A 27,461-nucleotide genomic window follows, 5' to 3' on the forward strand; every position below is an offset into this window, starting at 1 on the left:
GTCTCTACGCTTTGTCTTTTCCAGAACATCACATACCTGGCCATCAAGTTCGTCTATAATCTGGCTTCTTTACTTAGCAATATTCATTTAAGATTTATCCATATCTTTCTGTGGCTTGATAGCTCATTTCTTTTTATTGCTGAACAACATTCCAGTGTATGAATGTACCACAATTTATCCACTCACCTATTGAAGGACATCTTGCTTGCTTCCTGTTTTTGGCAATTAGGAATAAAGTTGCTATAAACATTCATGTGGAGATTGCTGTGGAGACATAAAGTTTAATATCAGTTTGGTAAATACCTAGAAGCACAATTGCTGAATAGTATGATAAAATTATGTCTGGGTTTGCAAGAAACACCCAAACTGTCTCTGAAAGGGTCTGTACTATTTTGCATTCCAACCAGCAACGGATGAGTTTCTGTTGCTTTGCATCCTAACACATGTAAATGTGTTTTGCAAATATCTACCCCCAATCAATGTTTTTTTCCTTAACAATGGTTTTTACATATAGAACTTCTTAATTTGAATGAAGTCCAATTTATCAATTTTTTTTCTTTTTGGATCATATTTTTGAGGTTTTGGTATTAATTTATATTTTTTATATCAGTTTACTAAAAACATGTTCTAAATTTTATTACTTATTGAGATTTTCCTTGTGGCCTAAGAATCTATTCTAGAAACATTCGATTTGTTTATGAAAAGAGTTAGCACATTCTCCTGGTTTTCCTCTTACCTGTCTGACCTTTCTTAATCCTCTTCTACAACGCTGGGGCTCAATCCTAGGCATACTTATCTTTGCGTTTTACTTTTCACCTTTATCCATTCTGATAAGCCCTCAAAGCCTTTCATATGTTTGCTTTCAAATTCATTTCTCTAGTGAAGATATTTTGTCATTTTCAGTCTTGTATATCCAGCTGTTTACTTACATTATCACACGCATAACCTACAAACATCTCTAATTATCCACATTCAATACTGAATTTTTGATATCCATTTACTGCTACCACCCCTACTCCACTTCGTTGCTCAGGCCAGAAATCTTGGTATTGTCCTCCACTTTCTTCCCCCTTCTGAACTCTGTCTGACTTGAAATCCCTCAGTAAATCCTTCTACTTTAATCCATTCTCTTCTCTTATTCTTTACTTCTACTACCCAATCCAGGTTGCCCTGCTCTCTCTTGGAATAGCAATATGTTTCCTGGTTTCCCTGCTTCCATTTTCACTCTCCTCTACCATTTTCCATAGATAACCTCAACTTTATAACCCCCTTCTTATTTTAGTCAGCATATAATTCATATCCTTTACATGTTCTATCAGGCTTTACCAGTAACTACTTATCTGAAGCCACTTTTCCTCTTTATTCATTACATTCTAGTGCCCTCTAAATTCCCAGTTGGCCTCCAGCTCTTTCTCTGAAGTGTTTATACATATCGTTTGGTTTATCTTGAATGTTCTTTTGGCCACTGTTTACTTGGCCTGATTCTAATTAATCTTTAGGACACAGTTTATTGCAATATTTTGGAGGAAAACTTCCCTGACCTATCAATATAAAACATCTCTCTTTTAGGTCCATTCACACTACTCTGGCATTTTCCTGGATATTTCCTTCTACGCTTCCAAAGGTGGATTTTCACATTCAATTACACACAAAAAAATTCAGGTGAAAAGGTGCACATTTTCTTTTAGAGATTTCCATCTTACACTTTGAAGATGGTACCTTCACCTTATTATCAGCTTATCTATTTTAACTAAGAGTGAGAGCTTCTTAGTATTACAGAATGAAATTCTTTCCCCTTTTTGCTATAACTTGGTTAAAATTTTGATCACTGAAAATAATAGACGCTTTTGGGAGTATTATTCAAGGTGACATTTGTGTACTAAAATATTCAGATAAAATTTTCAATCAGGGGACACAGTGAACTTTTTGTCAGGGATTTTATATTAAGTTTAATGCTTAAAAACAAAATATTGTTTTGACTTCACAGAGTTATATCACCAAAAGCAAAAGGAGGTAATTACTTTCGTAGCTTTCAGATTGATCTACAGTTAACAGATTTTAATAATAAGAAGAACATCTTTATGTTCAACATCCAGTGGTCAGCCTAATGAGTCTTATTCTTCTGATTTCAACTTTGTGATCATTGTTTTCTCCCTTACTTCTATACGAGAAGAAAGACTATGCCCAATGTAGCAGCCAGAAAATGGGGTATATCTTGAAGCCTGAGTGACCACAGTTCATCAAATCCATAAAATTCAAGTCTCCTGATTTAGTGATAAATTTTATCCTACTTCTTCTACCTCACACTCATGTTTTGGGTCCAGTTTCCTAGAGCATCTGTTTGCACTTCGAATTTGATTGGGTGATCTGTTGTCAACTTCAACTACACAAGATGAAGATCAATTCCCCTCACATTTTTTCCTGACTTTTTCCTACTCGTATAACATCTGACTAACTGGATAAAAAGGTATCATTTTGCTGATAGCTCAGGTGAGGACATAAAGTGATTTTCAGTGTAACTCCCTTTTGATTGTCATACACTTTGACTGTAATATCCTGCTGCTTCTTCATTTAGTTCCCGTATACCTCCAACCTCTGTCATCCTCAGCACTGTCCTGGATGTCATTTCTTCTAGAACAATTTCTGAAATGGTCATTTCACAAAAGATTCTTATAATACTCGTCTCACCCCCAGAGCGTCTGCCCTAGCAATCTACCTTTGTTTCTACTGCCACAGGGGTTCTAGTGCAGGTTATTTTGAACATATCACACCCACTCCTAGCTCCAGGAAGTTTATTTCTGTCTCTCTATTTCACTATAGATGCTTGATCTAGGTCCTTATTCTATACATCAAACCCTTCTACTAAATAAGCATTCCTCTCCTTTTCTTTCTTTTTAAAAGTCCAAACAATTTTCTGAACTTCTTCCCAGGAAGCCTAATGCCATTTTTTCATTCCCATCTTTGATTTTTTTTTCCTTCTCTTAAAGTAATGTCACATGCCTAGAATTATTTTCCTTTAAAGACTACCAAAGTTTCTGACTTTCTCTCCCTTCCCTTTCCCCTTAAATAGTGTCTAACATGATTTCACTTACTTCAGAACATCTTTCTGGATTGACCATAAAGGAGTTAATAATTTTGCTTACTTTATTATGGGCAAGAACTTTTTATAAGGCTATTTCTCCCACCTTTTCCCATTTATTTATATTTACCATTTATTCTTAAAATGTGTTATACTTTATTTTGATATAATGTACTTTTATTGTTCTCTTTCATATGATGACCACATATTTTTACTGTCCTTACCCTGTAAATATGTATCAGTAAGACTGTTCAGTTTTAAGCAACTTTAAATTAAGTCTCAAATGAAAAAGGAGTAATTTTTAGAAACAACAACACATCTGGAAAATCAGAACTGGGATACTGGCAGATACCAAGGGATAGGACAGCAGAAGACACAGCTACCATCATAACCCAATACATGTTTGGTCAGAATAATCGGACAGCCACAGGAGGATCTGGCAAGTGGACTCTCCCTGACTCCACTGAATTGTTTCTAGACTTTGCCCAAATCTTCACCTTACCACTAAGACTCCTAGTATAAGCACCAATTATGAGCATACGTTGTATATAATTGAGTATAACTTAAGTTGCACGGGGTTAAATAGAGATACTATGTGACTCCTTGGCTTTCTGTTTTGGAATTCAAAACATATTTCTCTCAATTTGGAAGAATGTTCAAATATTGGTGGTTAAAAATCCAGACATATATCCATTACAATAGCTTTCTATATTTTTGTCACTATTTTAGATTGTAGCCTAAGGAATAGGAAACACATTTGCATTATTTTTATATGCTGTCATCCTGGTTTCTAGGCATGATTTTATGTTTTTGAACAACGCTAAGAACGTGACTCTTGCTTCAGTACGGATGCCTTCTTTTACAAGTGGTCAGAATCTACATTTCCTCTGTGATTTAGCATTTAACAGTGTTACATGTGCTAAAATAATGAAGTAAGTCTGCCTTTTTAAACATATCATGTGTATGCTGATTTGAAGCATTTGGCTTCAAATATTTGTCTTACCTTTGGTGTCTGATTAGAAGCTCAAAATGAAATGTGTGAGTTTATGTCTTGTATATTAACTTAATTATCCAGTTTTAATGTGCAATCTGTTAGATTTTATTGGCAGGGTATATCACAACTTCTAATGAGTCACATCGTGTACCAAGTCACACTTTAAAAAGAAAGAAACCACATAATTAAATCAGGTTTTGTCCACTTAAACACGTTGGACTGATTAGACGCTTTGGTTTAATTTTCTGGGAAAAGATTGGAAGTTTTAAATTGTATTAGTTATTTACATTGTGCTTTTTATTCATTTAAAGTATAAATCCATTTGGGCTATGGAAAAGGAATTTAGCATGTCTTTGTTTTTCAGCAAAATAAATAAAAGCTTGCATCAGATGGAAATTGAGTGCATATATATGTGTATGTGCACTTCTAAAATATTGGGATTATTGCATCCTCAACTATTTAATTCAAAATGTTGTATGTATATTTACATGGTCATTCTCAAAGGAACCCTGGCCAGAAAGAGATCCAGAATCACACTTTAGTGACTTATTTTATATTTGTTTCTTACTACTTAATAAAGCAAATTTTAACAAAGTATCAAGTCAACCAGTTATTAGAAAATATTTTGTATTTGTATATAAACATATAAAGTACTATATAATATTACTGTATTCATTAATCTTCTTTAAATTTATCTGGTGAAAGATGAAGTAAAAACGGAATCACCATCTTTTTTTTTTTTTTTAATTCATGAGAGACAGAGCGAGAGAGAAAGGCAGAGGGAGAAGCAGGCTCCCAAGGAGCAGGGAGCCTGATGCGGAACTCGATCCCAGGACCCTGAGATCATGACCTGAGCCGAAGGCAGACGCTTAACCATCTGAGCCACCCAGGCGCCCCGGAATCACCATCTTAACACATGTATAAACTAGATATATACATCCAGTAGAAATATCTTGATAAGTTATAAACTGAATAAATTCTCAATTTACATGTAATGGGTTAAAATGCTAATAATGAAGTGTCAACTTAAGAGGGTGTGGATTCTGTAGATTTCACAATGTAAATAGAAAATAAAAAATGGAGGAGATATTCTTCAGTATTCAAACATTATTGGCCTAATTAAGCAAAATAGTCATTAACATTATTGACAAACAACTGAAATTTTGGTTACACCTTTGTTACACCTATACCAACCAATGCTAGCACTGGAACTGCACTTAGAAAACTTAATTGTTAAATATTTTAGCAGCACACCACTGCCTGTATATTGAAGAGCTGAGTGCAACAGGAGGGACACTGTGATGGAGAGCACGACTGTCAGTTCCACATTTACATGGTCCAGTCTGTTTTGCTGTTATGAGATGATCTTCCAGCTACAGACTATTGGCTGACATGTTTCCCCCTGATCACATAAGGAGACATTAACCAAAATTCTTCATCTTTCCTAGAAAAAATAACACAGAACGTGTGCCTTATTGATACAATTACCTTTTTATTCCAAAATCACTGCTCTAAAATTAAACTCATTGTTTCCTTTTTAAGCCTTTGTGTATATCAAATGTAACTGTTCTTTATACCTAATTTATATATCTATATAAATAGATATATATTGATATAAAGATGATTCACATATTTTAAAAGCTGTCTCTTCCCCAGTTCTGTTGGCCATTATTGACTGATAAGTTTTTACATATATGACTATTGACTGTCTTCTTTACTGAATTATTGTGACTGTGTTTACTATTGAGATACAAATTCCAATGAAATATTATTGTGTTTTTTTCCCCTCCAGATCATCTTTAGGTTCTCCAGCTAGCTATGGATTATGAGAGTTGGGAAAATATTAAAAAGAAAAAAATCGGGGTGCCTGGGTGGCTCAGTCGTTAAGCGTCTGCCTTCGGCTCAGGTCGTGATCCCAGGGTCCTGGGATCGAGCCCCGCATCGGGCTCCCCGCTCCGCGGGAAGCCTGCTTCTCCCTCTCCCACTCCCCCTGCTTGTGATCCTGCTCTCACTGTGTCTCTCTCTGTCAAATAAATAAATAAAAATCTTAAAAAAAAAAAAAAAAGAAAAAAATCCCCAAGCTACACACATAAACACACACACACACACACACACACACACTGAATGGTATTTGTAACTCTGTTACTGAAAAATTCACAATTGTTTACAGGAATGATTTGTGACTCACTCAGTATAGTAAAATATTTACTTTTTACAAGTGAAACACAACCTGTAATATGTAGAAATCCAGGGTGAATATACTTCCATTGAGAAGCGTTTGAAGTAGGGCCAGTCAGAGACAGCACTGGCAGACTAGAGTGTGCTGGGGGGCAGTGAGGGTCCGGCTGTGTGTTGGTAGAGTTCCGACGGTCTTAGTTCCGACGGCAGCAGTGGGCATCCATCTGGAAAATGGTCAAATCCTGCGTCATCCGTGACTTGGCTCCTGCTCTGTCCTTGTAGTCCAGGCTTGCTGTCAATTGTCTCAGTTTCCCTATGGCATTCTCACTTTCCTGTTTAGGCTAACTGGAGTCAGGGTGTGTTGTCTGTTTATTTTAGATTAGCTGATAATGACATTTTCACTTTTAAATAATTGATATCCTGTACCAGATGGGAGGTTTCTCTCCTATGGGCCACGATTATTCAGTCTTTCAGGATTTTATTCAAAAAATTCTTATTTTGTCATATAAGAAATCATTTTTAAAAATCAACCAATGGAGTCTTTCATTGGATGTGAAGATGAGTTTGGATTCTATACCTGTGAGGGATAAAAAAGTTTAGGGGGTCTGTGGACAATGAAACGCCTTCACAATATTTGGTTCTCTAAATAAGAGGTTTTTTTTTTTTCAAGAAGTACTAAAAATATATTAAGTATTCTAAAAGAAGGAGTGGTCAGAATCTACATGTTGACCACTACTAGGATTAGTTATGCAATAAAGAATATTTTTAACCATTAGGACAGCTTGCCATTTTTATTTTTAATATATCTTGACCATTTTATTTCCTCCTTTTATTTAAAAGATGGATGGTTATACCTGAAACTAATATTATACTGTATTTGTTAACTAGCTTGAATTTAAATAAAAACTTAAAAAAATAAAAGATGGATGGCACTGGAAACTAAGCATTTGTTATAAACAAATATTTCCTGAGATAAGAGACTTGAATACCATGACATATAAAGTTTAATGAGCATTTATACAACTTCAACAACTACATTAGAGTTAGTATTCTTCTTTAACTATGTTCAAGTAATTGATCTTTTTAACTAGTACGTTAGACATTTTATTCCAATTAGTTATCTAGTTTAAACAACTGCAAGTCTTCTATAAGATAGTTATTCATAATGGGAGCCTGATGAGCTGGAATATCAGAATTTGCCAGGATTAGTTGTACATGTTAACTCTGTCTTCATCTAATAAATAAGGGAGAGCATTTGAGCTCTTAACAGAGAGAGGCTAATGACCAGATGAGGTTTCTATTTTCAGATCAGCAATTTTCAAGTTGGGGAAAAAAAGGATTGCAAAAGATCTAATCATATTCTTCAATATTAAACATATCTCCTGCAAATAGTGAAAGTACTGTACTTGCCAAAAATTCATAATTCAAAGTGGGGATTTCCACTTGAATAGGATTAAATTAAACAAATATTTGATAGGTGTTCTCCCCAGGTAGGAGGAGCAAAGAACATGGATGAGAGAGAAAGCCTGAACTGGTAATATAATAGAGGGAAGACAATCCCAGAGGAAAAGAAATAATAGCTGTGCTTTAGTTGTCCCAGGAATGGTAGTGAGTGGGGTCTGCAGATAAGTCTGGATTGGAGGTTTTAGTTAACCTAAGCCTTGATGGGATTAGAAAATAATTGACCCTTTAACACTTTATAGTGCATATAATGGGTTGGTATGATTCTATGCTCTATGTGTATGGTCATTTAATGCTTATACTAATCCTATGAGGTTGGTCCTATTAGAAAACTTGTTTAGAGGTTCTAGCAGAGGAGTGTAGCTTCTCATGTACACTTGACCCAAGAACCATCCTCTCCCACCGAGTGCACATGTTCTAGAGGACACACACGGAGCCGTGAGGGAAGAAGGGGACATCCACCCAGCCATTCACATCAGGTGAATCAACCCTGGCAATCAATGGAGGGGGGCAGATATTACAGCCAGATCACCCTCACATTCCATGTTGATCTCATTAGAATTACCAGTATACAAATGAAGAAATTAAGGTAACAAAAGATTAAGAAACTTGCCCAAGGACAGACAGCTTGTAACAGCTAGCCATGTCGACTGAATCCAACACTAGCGCTTTTCATTCCACATTTTATTCTCACATCACTTGCTCTGCCCACAGCTCTGCTAAGGTGGGCTTTACAGGTCATATTTCTTAATCACAAGATGCTGCCTCCCTTCCATGATTTCAGGGAGCAAATATTCTGTGCAAACATTAAAATATTTTGTGTGAATGATCAAGCTGAGCCAGTGCGTTTGAGTTAAGAAAAACAGTCCAGTGAGTGGTAGAGATTAAAGCTCAACTGTCATGATCTGGAGAAGAATCTGAAGGAGCCATGATGGCTATGGCTAGAAAATAAAAATGGGCTCAGGAATCCGATGGACAGAGAAAGAGTTCAGAGAGGACAGTAGACCCATGGGAGAGCTAGTGACATCATGAAAGAGAGAGAGAATGGTTTATCCCATTCCAGGTAACATGTATTCTTATTATACAAGAGAGAAGTTGAGTGGTGTCTGTTTCTTTTTGGATTTTGTCATTGATTATATCATTTGGGACTCATTGAGAATTTCAAACAAAAGGGTGAAATGATCAGGCAGATGAAATAGTATAAGTAAGACAGTAGAGGATGTAATATATTGAAAAGGGAGAAATAAAGAACAAGATATTCATTATAGAAGCCTGTGGCTATAGTTGAGGTAAAAGTATAGTGTCATTAAGAATGGATCAGAAAAGTATAAAGAAAAACCTGAATTCTTTCATATGCTATTTTATTTATTCACTCATTTACACATTTGTTTCTCTACTTCTTTATCAACATACATTTACTATTATAATCATTTCTGGGAACACCAAGATGAACAACTTAGTCCTTGCCCTCAAGAAGCTCATCATCTAGTGAAGATGTGTAGAACAGATTATTCATAGGAGCAACATACCCAAACTAAGATGATACTCATTATTTTGAATAATAGATATAGAATCTAGTTTTTGGAAGTGGTTGGCAGTGGAAAAGCACACATTTTGGAGGTAATATAGAGCACGATGATGAAAATGTAGTGAGAAAGAATAGCATGGAGGACATTAGGAGAAGGAAGGGAAAAATGAAGGAGGGGAAATCAGAGGGGGAGACAAACCATGGGAGAGACTATGGACTCTGAGAAACAAACTGAAGGTTTTAGAGGGGAGGGGGGTGGGGGGGATGGGTTAGCCTGGTGATGGGTATTAAGGAGGGGATGTATTGCATGGAGCACTGGGTGTTACACGCAAACAGTGATTCATGGAACACTACATCAAAAACAAATGACGTACTGTATGGTGACTAACATAACAACAACAACAAAAAATGTAGTGAGAATACATTTTACTGTAGCTGTGATGTTAGCTTAGGTTTCCCAAGTAAAGTAAGCTCCACAAACCAAAAGCACATTCAAACGTGTAATGTGAAAAACAAATCAAAATAAAACAAGGTGTCACTGGTAGTGGATTTCAGTAAGATGAAGGCCAGGCAAAATTCTAGAGCTGGCTGAAGACCAGCTACACCACTGATAGTGTGCTTGAGTATAGCTGACCAAAGGACATGGTGGTTGTCCCAGGCTGTTAAAGGTAGTAAAAAGGTATGGATGATAGATTTCACAAGATGCAGATATTCAGAAGAATTGAAATAAAAATATTTTAATTTCAGGGTCATGATTAGCTAAAATAAAAATTTTGAAGAAAATGGAAATGTCATAAATTTAGGGCATGATGATGTTGTTTATATAACAGGTTGCATGAACTTTCTACCTGTATCTTGATTAAGATAATCATGTCTGATACCTATAGTTTTATGAGTACTAATATGATTAGATTTTAATGTTTATTTATGGCTTCTAAAAACCATATGGGGAGTATCTTTTTAAAGGTCATCCTTTGAATTTTTAAAGCTCTAAAACTTTCAATATTGCTTTAGGGCTTTCTCCACATTTGTCATCTAAATCTTACCTGCACATCCATTCAGAATTCCCCTGCACATCCATTTGTCATTTATATATATATGTACATGATACCAATTTGATTAATGATCTTCTCATTCTTATTCTGCAGCTTAATGAACAAAATAAGATGATGACAAGGCTCTTGAGGTAAGCATGAGACATGCTAATTACATTTTTTTTTAAAGCCAGTGGAACATTTTCAGTCACAGAACTTTCTGGTATTCTAAATGTCTACTATTTTTAATGCCTAATTTTTCAAATGTTTCAACTGTGATGATGGTGAAATAATGATAATTACTGCAGTTTTTTTGTTGACCCAGACTCTGACATTAAATCTACGTATGCCCAGCCTCTTAGAGGGAATGTGAGTGGAGCATTTATTATCAAGTAAGCAAGGTCATTATTTGAAAAACTAAATAATGTGTAATTAGATTGTCTATTCTTCTCATTGCTAGATTTAATTTTGTCAAGAAATCATATTCATGTTTGGTAGTTTTTGACAATAGTCTTGATTATAATATAATCTCGAAGAATTTTGTATCTGAACAGTTTTCAACAGCTTATTAGCTCTCTTCGACAGAAAACTTATGAGGTCAGTAGAATTATCTATCATTTTATGGTGAGCTTATTAGAAAATATTCTCCAAAGAAGCATTACCCTCAAAGTAGCACTGTTATTTTAATATTCATTTTGATAGTAATAGCAGAATCTGTGTTTAATATTATATCCTCAGGCATCCTGTATTTAATACATCTCATTCCCTGACACTTTTTTCATTTAATTGCCATAATAATGCAAATGGAAAACAATAAAGACTAAGAGATAAATATATGACCTTCAACATTATGTATGAGTCCATAAAGAAAATTAGGAAAGGGAGCTTATGAAAATACAGTCAATCTGAATCATTTTAGCTAGAAATTATTCATATGCAGTTATTTAACTCATTTTATATTGCCTCAAAATATATGGAAAGGTAATTATTTTTAAAATCTGCATTACATAAATTAGTATGAAATAATTGATAATATTATGAAAGATGTACTGAAAAACCTTTGTACTGTATGATAAATTTTCAAATTTATCCTGCTCCTTTCCTTTCTTATACAATCGTTAACATGAGCAGGGGCTAGTTGGTTTGGCCTCCCAATTTTTTTTTCCAAGTATCATCCACTCTGAAAATGTATGTATGACATATATGTGATACTTTTTTTCAGTATGATGAAGAATACCTATATTTATACATGTATATATTCATCCTAGATTTCAAAGGTGTATCCATTTTTACTTTACACAAAGTCTAATACTATAATATATCTGTATGTGTAGGATCATTTATGTAATATACAATCTGACCAATGTCTTTACTACTGCTAAACAAATTCAAGTGAATAAATCTTTTTCTTTTAATGTAACTTTTCCCTATCAAAAAACATTTGGAAAACCCATCCATTTTCTTGCCTGAAAGTTAAGTTCCAATGTTCTCAGTAGAGAACTACATATACCCTTTCTCTACAGGTAATACAATTATTTTTCTAGTTTTCTAACATTTACAATTTTTCATTACTGGAACCCTCCCCCTTTTTTTAAATACTGAACTCTTGCTGAGAACAGTTCAGGCCTGAGTCCTTGGAAGACTCCTACCAAGAGGTGCCATTGGAAAAGCGTACATTTCTTGGACAACTTCTGGCCTAGAACTCACTGGGCCAGAAAGCATTACAGGGGGAAAGAAAGAATGGTTATCTACGTACTGAAAGTCTCATTAAAATTAAAATCTGAAAAAAAAAACCCAAGTAATTCATGATCTTCATTGTAATTTAGAGTCATATCTTACTATCTGTTATCATTTGTCTTCTACTTCAATATTTTTGCAATGTCTGAAGGAAAACAGTTTTGAACCAAATTACCTGGATGTTATTTTCCATTGTTGTTATGGGTGGGTAGACAGATAATTATCAGAGGTCACTGTATTTGATTTATAAAGTGCAGGGAGAATGCTTAGACTGCTTTTCTCATGTTGTTGTGAGAATTCAATGAGCTAATGCATGTTAAAGTGTTCTGAACAAAGGGTGAAACATGTAAAGTATTATTTTAATAACTTCTGAATTCAGCAGCAGTACCTTTCTATAAATCATCTGAGATAATTGCTGCCAAGTATATAATGTAATAGTGGGAAATGAACATGGTTAATAGCATAGAAATTACACAGAAATACAAAAAAAGTGATAAAACAGCCCATTATTAACAAGTAGTAGACTTGTTGCCTCAAACAAGTAATGAAAGTAAGTCTATATTTAAAGGAAGTTGAATAAATTTAAATTGGTCAGTGGACAACAGGAGGAGTTTAGAAAATTTTATATCTGATTTTGGAAATAAGAAAAAATAAACATAAATATGTGACCTTACCTAAAATTAAGTCTTGTTACATAATCAAAGTAGTAATTATAATTTTAACTAGAACAGCATAGACTCTTTTTTCCCTTTTTCATCTAACCATTGCTACATCTTCTAATATACTGGGATTGTTGAGCAACTATGTATCTATGATAAGTTAATACAAGGCAAGTATTCTATTTTCCAAACTGTGATTTTTTAAAAAAAAATTTGATATAGAAAAAAAGAGGAATTATTTTTGCCTTTATATAAATGCATACTCATAGCCGTCATAAAATTTCATTAATATACTTCCGATAATATACAGACTGCTCCCTCACAAAAAGTAACAACCTTGATAACATCCATTCAGTTAACTATTTAATAGTTATTGGTCATTTATTTTGAATCATCCTCATCGTTAACTGTGCTTAACTCCATGGTTTCATGAATGACTGTGTAAAATAAAGTATAAGTCATAGTTCTTTTCCTCAATATGAAATTTAGATTTTAAGCATATCTAGATTTAGAAGAACCAATTCAAGACTTATGCTAACAATAGCACAGGATGTTCTTGGTTTGATGCTTATTCTCTGTTGCACACCCAAAAGCAAAGACAGATAAATAAAACCTGAACACAATCTAAAAGACATACCAGCCTCAAAAACAAGCTAGGTATCTCTGTGAACCAGTAATAGAACCAGAAACGCAAAGGAGTAAGTGAGGCTGAAGGGTTTGGGTCTGGAAGCCAGCAGAAGTATATCCGTGGTTTAGCCCCTTTGGGATATGGGTATTAAAATATTTAACAAAACAAGAGAATTGGTAGTGATCAAAACCAGGCACACTGCTTTATAGCTTAGGTATAAGGTAGCCAGCAGTATCCTACTTATAAAATAAGGCTGCAAAAACATGCTAGTCATTTGTTTTTGTTTAAGATTTTATTTTTAAGTAATCTCTATACCCAACATGGGGCTCGAACCCACAATCCCTCGCATGCTCTACTGACTGAGCCAGCCAGCCCCAACATGCTAGTCATTTTATTTTCTGCCTGGGATTCTGTTGGCTAGTGTGATAAATTGGGAAGGGAGCATTCAGTCCTGAGTCCATAACTTGAGCCAAGCGCCACCCTGAAGACTGAATCCACAATACCTCTAATATCCCAATGGGGCAGACGGGGCAGGAACCCATAAAGCATAATCATTAGACCTGGTTGTGAACTACAGTGCCCCAGGGATAATTAGAGACAGCTAGGAAAAAATACTCACTATGCAAAAAGAAATGTAGAGTGAGGGTGGGAAAGAAAACAAAATACAATTTATTTCCACTGAAAAATCGAACTACCTTTTTTATATGTTAATCAAAATATACATGAAACTACAGACAAAAATATCAAGACTGCAGAGCCACATGATGAGTAATTAAAGCATGCTGAACTTGCAGTGTTCGGGAGGAGAATAAAAATAATGATTACTTTAGGCCTTGACAGAAAAATTTATAGTTAAGAATGTATATCAAAAACATAAAAGCAACTATAGAAAGAATGGCTTCCAAATATCACAGGGGAAAAGGAAAATATAGAAAACTATTATCAGTTCAATAGTAGACAAGAAAGTAGAAAAAATAGTTAAAAGAAGAGGGTGATAAATTATAAAATAAGGTTAAGATAATTAAGCTACATATATCAGTAATCACTTGAGTATAACTGTGTTTCACATACGTATAAAGTTAGAAATAAGTGGATTTGAAAAAACTAAATCCTATAATATGCTTCTTACAAAGCACACATGTAAAACAAAATCATACAAAAATACATAATTAAAGGAATAGAAAATAGATACCAGTTATCTAATAACCAAAGAGAATTGGTGGTTAAGTATGGAGTTTGGAAATAGATACACATATATATGGTAATTTGATATATAATAATAATAATATAACGAAGATGATGATAATGATTGATGATGATGGGAGTGGTGAATGTCATTGTGTGCATGTCACGTGCCAGGCTTGATAAATGCTTTATATACTTTAGCTGATTTAGTTCTTATGACAACCATAAGGACTTTAGAAGCTTCTATAAATTTTTATGGTGCTTTAGCTGGTTATCAAAGGACACCTTTGTTTTTAGATCTTTTGTATTTAAAATGCAAAAAGAAAACTTGACAGCCTGTAGAAAACTGGTCTGTGAATATGAACAGAAAATATATGCATGAGAGGAAAGTCAATAAGCTGATAAACCTATGAAAAGGAATCCATTTCTCCACTAATCAAAACAACAACTTACTGCTTCATGCTCATCAGTTTGGCAAGAAATATAAAGTCTGAAAATACAACAGTTGGCAAGGATGGAAAGAAACATAAACTTTTATACAATGTTGACAGAGAATAAATTGGTACCACTGCTCTGGAAAGGTTACAGACTAAACTTATCTTATACCCTACCAAGCAATTCCATTTCCAAGAATAACCTCTAGAGAAATGCTTCCCACACACTAATAGGGAAACACAAAAAATTTCTCACAAATCACTGCTTTCATTTGGAAATTATTAGAATTAATTTGATGTAGATAAATCTCAAATGCATAACATTGATATGGGAAAAGAATTACGTAAAGATACATAAAGTTGAATGCCATTCATGGAAGTATAAAAAATATGTAAATTAATACCAAGTATTGTTTTAGAATCCCTATGTATTAAAAGTATAAAATCATGAATTGCAATAATGAAACAGAAATTCAAGTTAGTGAATTTTTCTGGGGAAAGGAGGAGAGAGAATCTAAGAGAGGTGTGCAGAGAGCTTCAATCTATCTGTAATGCTTCACTTTAAAAAAAAAATGAAGCAAAGATGTGAAAACATTAAATTATGCTAAAGCTGAGCAATGGTTACATAGATATTTGTTACTTCGTTCTGCATATCATATTTCCCATTTGGAGTATTTTACAAAACCTTACGTAGTATTGTGGTATAAAAATAATACTTTACAATATACAATGAATCTAACGATATGATTTATTAAATATAATAAAGAGGCTCAAAATATAATTTATAATACTTTCATAATTCCTACTTTATACATATGCTCAAATGCGTTTCCTTTCTTCCAAATGTCTCAGTATTCTTTATGATTAGCATATTTCATAGCATATGGCTAGAATTCAATATATGTTTGCAGAGTAAAACAATGACTAAATATTAAAATTTCTCCATATACAGAGTGTATAACTGATCACCAGAAAGACTGCAGTGGGTAAAAAGAAACACCAATACAGAAACTTGGGATGTATTGATAAAACATCATGCATGAAAAGATTTTACTTTTTGGGGGCTTTGCTTAGATATAATGTATTCTAAATGTCCTTGGAAATGTTTACATATTTTAAAAATGTGACAAATTATTTTAGATTGAATTTAAGATGATTACTATAAATATAATTAATTTTAAAAGATATGTTGGAGAGCAATCTTAGCATGTATGTTTTTCAAAAGTTAGCTCAATAATCTGTGGCTCTTTTACTACAAGCTATAAGCAAATGAGAAACTGTTTAATTCCACCTAATAAGTGAGCTCATTAGGAATTAACACAGCTGCTGTTTATAAATATAAATCCAATAGAGAAGTTTTGAGAGCATAATTCAACCAAAACGATAACTTAAATCATATTAACTATGCAATATAAATAATCTTAAAATTCCAAATTTTACCAAAATTAGGGCATTTTCATATTATGACAGTACCTGGGGAAACAGCTAAATAAGATAAGTTCTAATTATTGCTATGATTTATATATAATAAGTCTTTTTTTCCTTCCTTCTCATTTTAGCCTGGAAAGGAATCTATTTTACTTTCGCCATAATTTAATGTTATCATTATGGTCCTTTGACTTATAGTTGACCTGAAGCTGAAGCAGGAATTTTACTGTGAGCAAAAGGGTCAGGTATCATAAAGGGGAATGTAGTTGTTTTTAGTACACAGTCAGCTTATGTGCTGAAGAGTCAGAGATGCTGCTCTTGTTTAGGTATGGATGGATTGTAGGAGAATGGAGATGGTGGCTTACATTACCCACAGGGATCCAAAAATGGTATAATAGGAAGGGACTGGGAAAAGACATTAACTGTAATTTTCGTCATTTGTAAGAAAACACAATTAGACCATGACTAATTTCAAAATGGATTTAAAGTGACTCACAGTACTAAATTATATAAATGACAGGAGCTGACAAAATGGCAACCTGGCAAGTCTATTGGTTTTTTTTTTCCTCAGACTAAACCTGGACTGCCCCACAACTGAGGAAAAAGCATCTGCATCCGAGGAATAAGAGACTGCAGGAAACCCCTTGGGGTACAGAAGGTATCTGGTCTGGGAGCTCAAGTCAGGGGAGTCCTGGGTGTCACAATTCACAAATAGGGTAGGGAAAGCTTTTTAAGCATGTTCTTTTCTCTCCACAACATAGTCCTGGGCAGGTTATAGTCTTTCAATAAACAACATGAGACTAAATAAATAAATACATGCCAATGTACTTACAAATACATAAAAAAAATAAAAAGTAAAAAGTGACAATCCAGTACCACAAGAACTGGAGGGTTACTAATGTTTAAAAGAAGCAAAATAAATTTCTTCAAAAAATAGGTTATATTGATAATACAAATTAGGTAAAAGTAATTACAAAGAATGAAAACTACGTGGTAAAAGACCATCTTACTTCCAAAGAGAATTGAATTATAGCAGAACTTGTGGGAAGGGCCATTTTTATTTTTAAAATTAAGAGCGCATTTTCATTGCCAAGTTCCTTGGGCAGATTTTCAATGTATTGCAACATAAAAAGTGGAAGAGCTGGTTTTGACATAATTTTTTTTTAAGATATGCTATTACTATTTTATCACCTTGTTGTTCATAAACACCCACAAATATTTGAAATCCTCTCCCCCAGCTTCCCCTTTTTTTGGTAAGGAGTGTATCCTAGTGAACATTTTAGGATGAATTACAGCAAAATATCCCAAAATAATAGCATTAGTTCATCTTTCAGAGGGATTTAAACTTTGATAAATTCTTTCAAAACTTACGATTTAATTTTCATTTCATTCACACTAAATTGTTCTTTCTGCTAATAATTAGCCAACTGTTTAATTTGTTTTTTATACTGAGTCTTGGTTTTTTATAACAAATCAAACCACCAACATACAAATGGACACTAGCTTTGTCTACTTGATATAGGGTATTAATCTAAAATAGTTTGTAAATTATTCAGATATTGTAAAAGCAAGGGTGGGGCTAAATCATGCACTACGGCATTTAATAAGGGGATTTTATCTGCCAGAACCTTCTGAGTTTGGGTCTTAAAGTCATATGATACAGGCTTTGTTGATGCATTAATAGCACAGGATCTATTTTAAGACTGTACATGCTAGAACACAGAATCTATTTGTAGAATCAAAGCAAGATCAATGAGCATAGTGAAGAGCTTATTCTAATTTGAGCTATTTTCTTGATGAGAGAGAGGTTAGACACAGTAGTGGCATAACCATGTCTAAAATCTGCATGCTTCTTATGAAAAATATTAAATCGAGTGACTCATTTTTTTGAGAAAGGAGCCTAATATGATATTAAGGTGATATTCAACATGTAAAAATATTTATAACCTAGGGGGATAAGGTCTTATTTTCATGAAAATAAATTAGAGTACATTTTGAGATTATTTTAAACGTTTCTAGAATAAATAGTTTAGGACAACTGAATTTGCTTTTCAGGAAAAGATTAAAAAAAAAAAAACAATTATAATGGCAAGAATTGCCTGATTTGGCTTTTTCAGTCTAAGGAGATTATGCATTTTATAGTAGATGCAATACAGGAATCCCAGAACTACAACACTTTCAGAGAGATATTCCAAAAACTATCAATTTGAGTAAAATATTTCATCTAATCGCAAAATGCAGCAGTTTTCATTGTAAGCTAGAGGCTTTCCAAACAGAATGCTGGTCCTGGAAACTGAATCCAAAGACCCTCTTTGAAATCTGTTATGATAGAATTTGTTTTAATTATTTTGAATTGCTTACAAAAATTCTAACGATTATTTTTAAATCACCATATTCAGTTTCATAATATTTTCTTTTCTTCCTGATATTTAAACTTGATTTCACAAAGGTTTAAGCAAGATGAAATTTAGGGAAACATGGATACATTTGGGAATTGTGTCATGTGGAAGTATCTAATTCAACACTATCAAATTTACTATAGGTAAATTTGAGTTCTTCAGTTAATTTACTAAAGAATGCTGTCTCCTCCAAAGTAAAAGAGGAATCAGTGCCCAGGTAACAGAAATATACTGTATACTGTCTAAATCTCTGTCTGAGTTGACTGCTTCTAGAGGATTTACACCATGTGACATAAACTTGCCTTGTTAGAAAGACAGATGTGTGACAGATGTAGTTTTATCAAGGGACTTCGCATATTTCAACTATGGCCGGTAGAAGATGATGGTGTCTCCACGACAGCCTCTGTTTTAGGCAAAGATGATATGAAGAATATTTTACATAAGATCCGGTCGACTATGAAAGCCTACACTGAGCTATGAGTTTGTAAACCAGTCATTTGTGTGAGCTAGGTAAACAGTGCCCTGTAGTGAGACACTGGCTTGCTTTCTTGAATCAACTACTGGAAGTTTTAAAACTAATATATTTTTGAGAGACTATTCTAGAGATAGCCTATCAGTTCTCTTCATGAGTTTTCCTTTCAAGGCAGTTAGTAGGAGTTAACCCTGACCTGCATAGATTCCAAGATATAAAGGAGATGATGTGGGACATTTAAGGTAATCTAGACTCCACAAGTAAGACTGCCAGAAACTACAGTATGTTTGCAGTTTTGAAGAAGAGACATCTATGTTCTCCAGGCACAGTGCTTCAGCTCTAGGTGTAGGAAACTTTAACCACTACAGAGAGCTCAGTTGCTTGCTCTATTTCTGTTGTGAGTCAAGGATACAACTTAGCAATGTTTCCACAGTTTCTGACTTGGAGTGGGAGGGACAAATAATTTTGAAAGTATACTGTCCTCCCTGGAACCCTCTATGGACTGTATCTTTTGAAATAGCTACTTCAAAATTTGTTTGGCTACTTTTCCATGTCCTATGGGTCCTGCGCTAAATAATCCTTCTTCAAGAGGGGATGAACCCAGACACGCCTATCCTCCACTTTACCCCATGCATTAGAACATGTGGGAATTAAGGTGAGACCTGAGATCAGCAGATTACAGAGCAAATCACTACCCTTGCTTCTAATCTACAGGCACAAAGACCCTTCCCTCTGTATTTGTATTTCACCTCACCAGAAATTCTAGAGCCCAAGAGCTGGCTGGTTTGGCCTGAGGGTGAAGAAGATGAGTAAGGGTTATAACTAAATCTCTTTTCAAATGACATATTGGAGGATCTTTGTCCTTCCTTTCCTCATCTTTTTTTACCCCAGGTAATAATATAACCCTTTCTGCCCTGATAAAGATGCAGTGCATTTTACTCTTAATCTAAAATGATTCTTAATGTAATGACTGACTAGTGTCATAGGGAAGGCATTTTCAGAATTTATGGCTGTATTCTTTGATTCATCTACTTCTAGCTGTGACATTGATTGATGTTTATAAAATTCCTAAGCCTTTACTGGCAACTATGATTATTATCTTAGAGCATATAATCAAAGAAGTGTGGGTGAAATTATGTAGGAAGGAAAAAAATTCTTGACTTTAAAAAAATGTGTTAATAACAGCAATTATAAATTCAAAGGAAACATTTGAGCAAATAAAATTCCTTTCTGATGTTTTTAAACCAAAAGTTTGTCTCAGTTATTTATTTATTTTTGCTTGCCAGTTTGCCAAGTTGGCTCCATGGATGTATTTTACTTAGTACAATAATAGATCATTTTTTGACCAACTCTGATTATCATTCCACATGGCCATAGCCATGAAACTATAGTCTAGTATTAAGGCTCTAGTCATGTTATATTTTTAGAAGTTCTGAGATATAGCAATGAGGCATTAACTAAACATCAATCATTTTAAAAGTTGATAGTCATGCTAATGGTAATCTTAATAGAGTTTGTCCTTTTAAAGACACACTCACGATCATATACTTTCCAGATGTTAAAAGCACAGCTCTCAGATGAATATATTGACAAGGGAATTCCAACGGCCATAAAAATGTAAGGCCCTGATTATCACCCAAACAAACTAAATTCTGCACTCACTTAGGTCATTTGTTTTCCTGTTCAGTCATTCCAGAATTTGAAGCCAAGCAGCTGAATAACATTGCAACACAGCCATACAATTATAGTCAGTGAGAACATTCCTGAAACAATTCAGTAAAAATCTATTTGTAGAAATTGTAACAAAGCATAATTATATTGAATTTTTAAAAAGGTAGACTGTTATAACTTAAAGTTTTCTGTTCACTTTCAAATTGCTGCTATAACAAATGCACTGTAGCTCCAATCCTCTGGGGAGGGAGCTGGTACTCATGGTTTATAGCTGGGATCTGTTTGTTAGTTAAGACCAGACTTGAGATATACTTTTGTTGCAAACTCTCTGCATTCCAAGTCCTCAATCAAAAATACTGGGGTAACTCTAGAAAGTCCTGTGACAAACTGGGCAAAGCTATGAACTATCCTTCTCCTACCGATGTTCCAGATTACCCCAAGATGGTCAGACTATTCTGCACTTCCCCTACTTGGTGATCCCAGCCTTCCAGGGTTTCCAGTTTTCTTCAGTATATTCAGGATGGAAGAAAGAGTTAATTTGTCTACCATTCACAGAAAATCTTTTGGTTTCAGTCTGATTGAAGCAGCTTAGGTCAGATGTCTCAACTGAACCAATCACTAGAAACAGGAAAAAAAAACAAAACCTGATAGCCTTAATTCAGGACACTTGCTCAGGACTATTGCTTTTTGATCCTTCTGGGCATTAAACATATTTCATATGTTTCATATTTCATATTCCTTTCAAGTAATAAGCATTTTCCCTATCTCCATCTCCACTTTCCTTATTCCAAGGACTCTGATTTGCTCTGGAAAGGGAGAGAAGAGCTATCTTAAATTATCACACTCTGGGATGTTTCCAAATAGTTAATACCCACAAGGTAAATTTCAAACCCTATAAACCAAGAGCCCTGAAAACTGGAGTTAACCCAGAGTCCTGTAGTTTGGAATGTGGAGGCCACTCGGGTGACTGGTGGTGTTACTTTTAACAAAATTCCTTGTGAGAGAACCAGAGTAACAAAGCAGGAGGATGGGAGTGCCAGACTACCAGGGTTTTCAAGTATATTAGGTTACAAAACAATCCATGTTATTTGTGCTGACCCAGAAAGAGGAAAAAAACCCACAAATGTGGACACAAAAGGTAGGTTATAAACCAGAAACATGCAAAACTACAGATGATATAGACACATTTTTTGGGGGGAAGGGGGTGCCAAGAGAGGCAAGTGCTGTTGGACTAAAGGAATTAATGGAGAATAGACATGGAGAGGAGGCAGACAGTACAGTACAGGATGAATTTTACAGGCACTTTTTTTTCTTCAAATTTTTATTTAAATTCTAGTTAGTTAACATACAGTGTAATATTGGTTTCAGGATACAGGTGCTTATTTAAGCCTGAATTCCACATCCCTTTTTTGGGAACCCTCTATACTTCCTGCAGGATGCCAATGGTATGTGTTCCCAGATTTTATGGCATTTGTTAGACTGTCAGGGTTTGAATCTTGGCGTGGTCACTCACTAGTTATGTAACCCCTTGTCAAGAATCTTAAATAGTTCTATATAGAAACTTAAGACATTTAGTTTCCTTATCTATGAAATGGACCAAATAGTAATGTGTTTTATAGCATAATTATAAATGTTAAATGAACTGTTAATATAGGTAAAACAGTGCCTGGCTCATCATAAGTCCCCAATAAGTTGTTGCCATTATGTTTATTACTGATGTTAATAGACTTACATGTTAGGGAAAATGATAAGTACTCATTGATATATCATGAATCAATACCACAAAATATTTTCTAATCACATATTATTTCTCAAAAATCTTGCTTTGCTTATTCTATAATAATGAGATTGATGTCCATTAAGAACATTAGGTGATTCACTGAGAAACTCTTATTCAGTATCTATTAAGCAATGCACTGTGCAAAATATGAGGGGAAGACCTAAAAAATGAAAAAAGAAATAATACTCAAGGAATTTATTATATCTTGTCATTTAAGAACCAATCATTATTTTACACAAAATCTATTAGTGAGAATTATTGTATGCAATAAATATAGAAAAGCTTTATTTCAGATATACGGTATTAGAAAAGCAAATTTCAGGGCTAGAAGGATCTATTCTTGAAAATGTACAGATTTTCTCAATTTATTTTGTCCCACAATGTTTCACAGAGTTCAAAATTTATAGTTCATCCATTTTTAGGGCTCACTAATAACTATGTGGATTCACTGAGGAGATAATAGAGTAGGCCCCTAAGATAAGCAGAGTCTTAAAGACTAAGTATGAATTAAGAAGTAAACAAAGATTCCTTCTACAAAGATTCCTGATAGCCAGTCATATTACTTCACTTCAAGAAGTCAAGCCTTGTTTAAGAATCTGTATACAATAAAAGTCAGTAATCGTCATAATGTACTACTCACCGTCGGTAGTATGGGGAATTTGATCATATGTCCGAGAGCAGTTTCTTTTAAATGTAAGAATAGATTACTGAAAATGACTGGAACTACTTTGGGTTCAGAATTAATGAATTCATCAATAATTAAGATGTTTTCAGTAACCAATAACTAAAAGCCTGATTTGAACTTGCCTAAACAATTTACTGGTTCATGTAAGTGAAGTAGGTCATGCAAGACTCGATATCACTAAGGGCTCGGTTTCTATCTTTGTAATTTCCCCTACCTGGTGATCCCAGCCTTCCAGGGTTTCAGTTTTCTTCAGTATATTCAGGATGGCAGGGCTAATTTGTCCACCATTCACAGAAAATCTTTTGGTCTCTGTCTGATTGAAGCAGCTTAGGTCAGATGCCTCAACTGAACCAATCACTAGAAACAGGAAAAAAACAAACACTTGATTGCCTTAACTCAGGACACTTGCTCTAAAAATGGAGCTGAGCAGATTTAGTTTCCCTAGAAGCACACCTTTATCAAATAAAAATCTGGAGCTATTGGGGAAGTGTTGAATAGATGCCAAGAAAGTACTAACAAATGCTCCATCCAGGACCTTTGATGCAGAAATAAACTTCACTTTACCTTTGGTAATTTTAGCAAAATTCTATCTAAATTAAATTAAAAAAAGAAAAACTAATCCCCCCTCTCACCACAAAAGTATATTAATATGCTCCATGATTATACTCCAAATCTGTGACAAGCTAGAGGATGGAGTGGAAAGAACCCTAGGGATGTTATTAGGAGAACTGGAGTCCAGCTTTGCCTCCATCACTTGCTAGTAGCTAAAACTCTGCAAATCACCTAATTTTTCTAATCATTGGTTTCTCATTCTAAAATGGACATCAGATTTTACCTTTTTCTCCCTGGCAGAGTTGTATTTCTGAAAACAGATAACACATAAAAAATATTTTGTGAAGTAGGTAATGTATTATATAAAGAAATATTGTTCTTAACATTAGATTTTTTTTGCCATGTCTGGTCTAAGACTTGGCCTGAAATGGCTATTTTTAAGAGCTTCCTGAATTAGGGGCGCCTGGGTGGCTCAGTCGTTAAGCGTCTGCCTTCGGCTCAGGTCATGATCCCAGGGTCCTGGGATCGAGCCCCGCATCAGGCTCCTGGGATCGAGCCCCGCATCAGGCTCCCTGCTCCGTGGGAAGCCTGCTTCTCCCTCTCCCACTCCCCCACTTGTGTTCCTGCTCTCGCTAACTCTCTGTGTCAAATAAATAAATAAAATCTTTAAAAAAAAAAAAAAAAAGAGCTTCCTGAATTAATATTTAGAGCTTGTCAAGGTTTTATTGTCTGTAAGTTCTTGGAGATACTTGCTTCCATAAATGAACTCCACATGTAGGTTACTAAATTTAGTATGTTGCTGTTAGTCTTATTTCATATATTTGTAATTATTAAAGTACTCTTGAAAAGTATGCTCTCTATCTCCTCTTTACAGGGGATTTTAGTACCTATTCTTGCACCTTGATTGCTTTGTTCTGTTAGGTTTGAAATATTAGCACAATGGGAAAGGATAGAACTGGGATTTGTGTTCAATAAAGGTTTTTCCATAACTCAGAGCTCAAGAACAGAATCAATGTCACTGTCTAACTGAAGGTCAATCTGAAATAATTCAAGGGAAGGTAATGAGCCATCTTAGATTGCTATTCAAATACAAATTATCTAGTTTGATAAAGCTGTATCATATTAAATCATAAGATAATTCTGTTATTTCAAATATTAATTTTAGAAAAATATTACTTTTTGATCCTTCTGGGCACTAAACATATTTCATTGTATTAATTTAAAGGATTATTTTTACAATTGCTACTGTCAGCTGTTAAAATGGTTTAAGCCTAAATGTCCATTTGGGTATGGCCACATACTCCCCATTGCCTCAGCACCTATCCCAATGAATTCAGAAGCAGTTAAAGTATAAATCTTTAATATTATGCAGTTATTTTAAAATGTTAGAAATTTTTGTTTCCATCTGACAACTACTACTCTACATTAGCTTACTTCAAAGACACTAATGCTAGAATTTATTCATTTCACTGTGTACTTAAACTCTATTATGTAAAATATCTAAATATCTAAATGAATGTAGATATTAAATTTTATAAGAAATCATTCATCCATTGATGGTTAATGGTTTTAGAATCCGGCACAGATATGAGATAATTATTTTCAAGATATGTGGTATGAGTGGTAGATAAGTACTGAGGAAGTGTTTGTCAAACACTGAGGGAGAAGACATTATTTCCATCCTTAAACAGACAGGAAGGGCACCTGAGTGGCCCAGTTGGTTAAGCGTGTGCATTTGGCTCAGGGCACTACTTAGAGTAAATTGCGTATTAGTAATACTAGTAATGGATTAAAATTATTACATATTATGTAGTAATATGTAATTAGTAATATGCTTAGCTCTACATAATTCATAATGTATTTTCTTTTTTTTTAAGATTTTATTTATTTTTTTTATTCATTTGACAGAGAGAGAGAGACAGTGAGAGAGGGAACACAAGCAGGGGAAGTGGGAGAGGGAGAAGCAGGTTTCCTGCAGAGCAGGGAGCCTGATGCGGGGCTTGATCGCAGGACCCTAGGATCATGACCTGAGCCGAAGGCAGATGCTTAACAACAGAGCCACCCAGGCACCCCTCATAATGTGTTTTCAACCTATAATATTAACAGTCCTTTTGGACACTACACTGGGAAGACTGGGTATTTAGGCTTAAGAAATAGAACTTTTTTTTTCTGGTGTGAAACTCAATGACAAACAGATGTCACAGCCTACTCTCAAATTGTTCCATAATTATCATAAATTATGTTTTTAATTGGTCCATGAAATCATTGTTGGGATGTTCAGTGTAACCAGTGAAGATATTTAACTGCCTAAGTTCTTTTTTTTTTTAATGTCAAAAAAGCAGTTATTTAATATTTCCTATATGTCAGGTACTCTTGTAAGCATTTGACGTAAATATTTAAATCATCACAACAACCTTATGAAGAAGCCCTAGTAATAACCCCATTATATAGATGGGGAAACTATATCATGGAGAAGTTAACTTATTTGCCTAAGGGCACACAGCAACTAGTGGAACAGGATTCAATTCTAGGCATGCTCAGAACCCCACGCTTTTTACCTCTAAACTTTGGTGGTGCAGACTGAATGATCTCCTTAATCTTATGCTAGTGCAGATGAGACTGACATACTTCATCTTTCCCAGAAATACTCAAAATCCTGTTATGCTGACTGACTTTGCCAAGCTATTCCTAATGCTTTCCATTTTTAATAGAGGTATGTAAAACACTTGTACCTTCCTTCCGATGTGCTCATTGCTTAGGGTTAACGGGGAAGTGTGAGATTATTCTGGGAAAAGGTCACAGTTGAAAATACTAGTGAAACCTTCTTTAGCTCTCAATTGTGCTTTGTGCCAGAATTGGGGCACAGCAAGGGCAAGTCACCTGCCTGGGGCCAGACAAGCAGTGGTGGATTTTAGATTCACATCCCTGTAGGGATTGGTATGCTTCTTGTGAATTTAGCTTAGATTCTGGAAGGTAGCTGGGGCCTGGGTTATCGTTGATAGGAAGCTCTCCCTCCACTAAACAGCATGCTCAGAAGTCCAAGAATCCCCTAGCCCATGCCCATGTCAACGTTTCTGACATCTGAGGTGTGCAAATTATGCTCAGTAGCCAGCCTGACACATCTTGAATACACTGTCCAACAGAGGCAATCCCTCGGAATAGCCAGTGAGAAGACCATTCGAGACACCAGCATTTTCCGCTGGTAGAGCAGTCACTCTGAGCCAGCCACACAACTCTGCATTTTCCTAAACAGGTCTTAACGCTTCTTCCTTACAACACTCTTCCCAAAATAACACAGGCGAATTCTGTGAAATTAAATGTAGGACCAGGGAGAAGACGAAGGGATGATAACAAGAGAAGTAAAACCTGAACTGAAGACTGAATCTGGATCATCCCTGAGATTCTAATCGTCTCTCGACTAAAATATTTTTGGACTGAACTCCATATGATTAATAGAACTAACTTTAGTTTCCTCTTTGTCAAAGAGGAATAGATATTTAGAGCCAACCAGAATAAAGTGAGCTTCATGTTTGCATATATTTGAATAGTAGTGACTC

General features: G+C 34.7%; 1 protein-coding gene and 1 long non-coding RNA gene across 2 annotated transcripts in view; one reads left to right on the forward strand and one right to left on the reverse strand.

Moving 5' to 3' along the window:
- Positions 1 to 27,461, reverse strand: part of LOC145720501 (uncharacterized) — a 132,109-nt gene that overhangs the window by 68,684 nt on the left and 35,964 nt on the right. Inside the window, exons 3-4 of the long non-coding RNA XR_014143469.1 lie at positions 23,567 to 23,709; positions 187 to 264 (exon numbers count right to left, since the gene is read on the reverse strand). This is a non-coding gene — a long non-coding RNA (uncharacterized LOC145720501). The remainder of the gene's footprint in view (positions 1 to 186; positions 265 to 23,566; positions 23,710 to 27,461) is intronic.
- The window catches only part of TFPI (tissue factor pathway inhibitor), a 547,151-nt gene that overhangs the window by 31,323 nt on the left and 488,367 nt on the right, over positions 1 to 27,461 (forward strand). The gene's annotated exons all lie outside the window — the stretch shown is intronic.

This window comes from Leptonychotes weddellii, chromosome 3, assembly GCF_054177405.1.
Source record: "Leptonychotes weddellii isolate Sample4059 chromosome 3, ASM5417740v2, whole genome shotgun sequence".
Classification (NCBI taxonomy): Eukaryota; Metazoa; Chordata; class Mammalia; order Carnivora; family Phocidae; genus Leptonychotes; species Leptonychotes weddellii.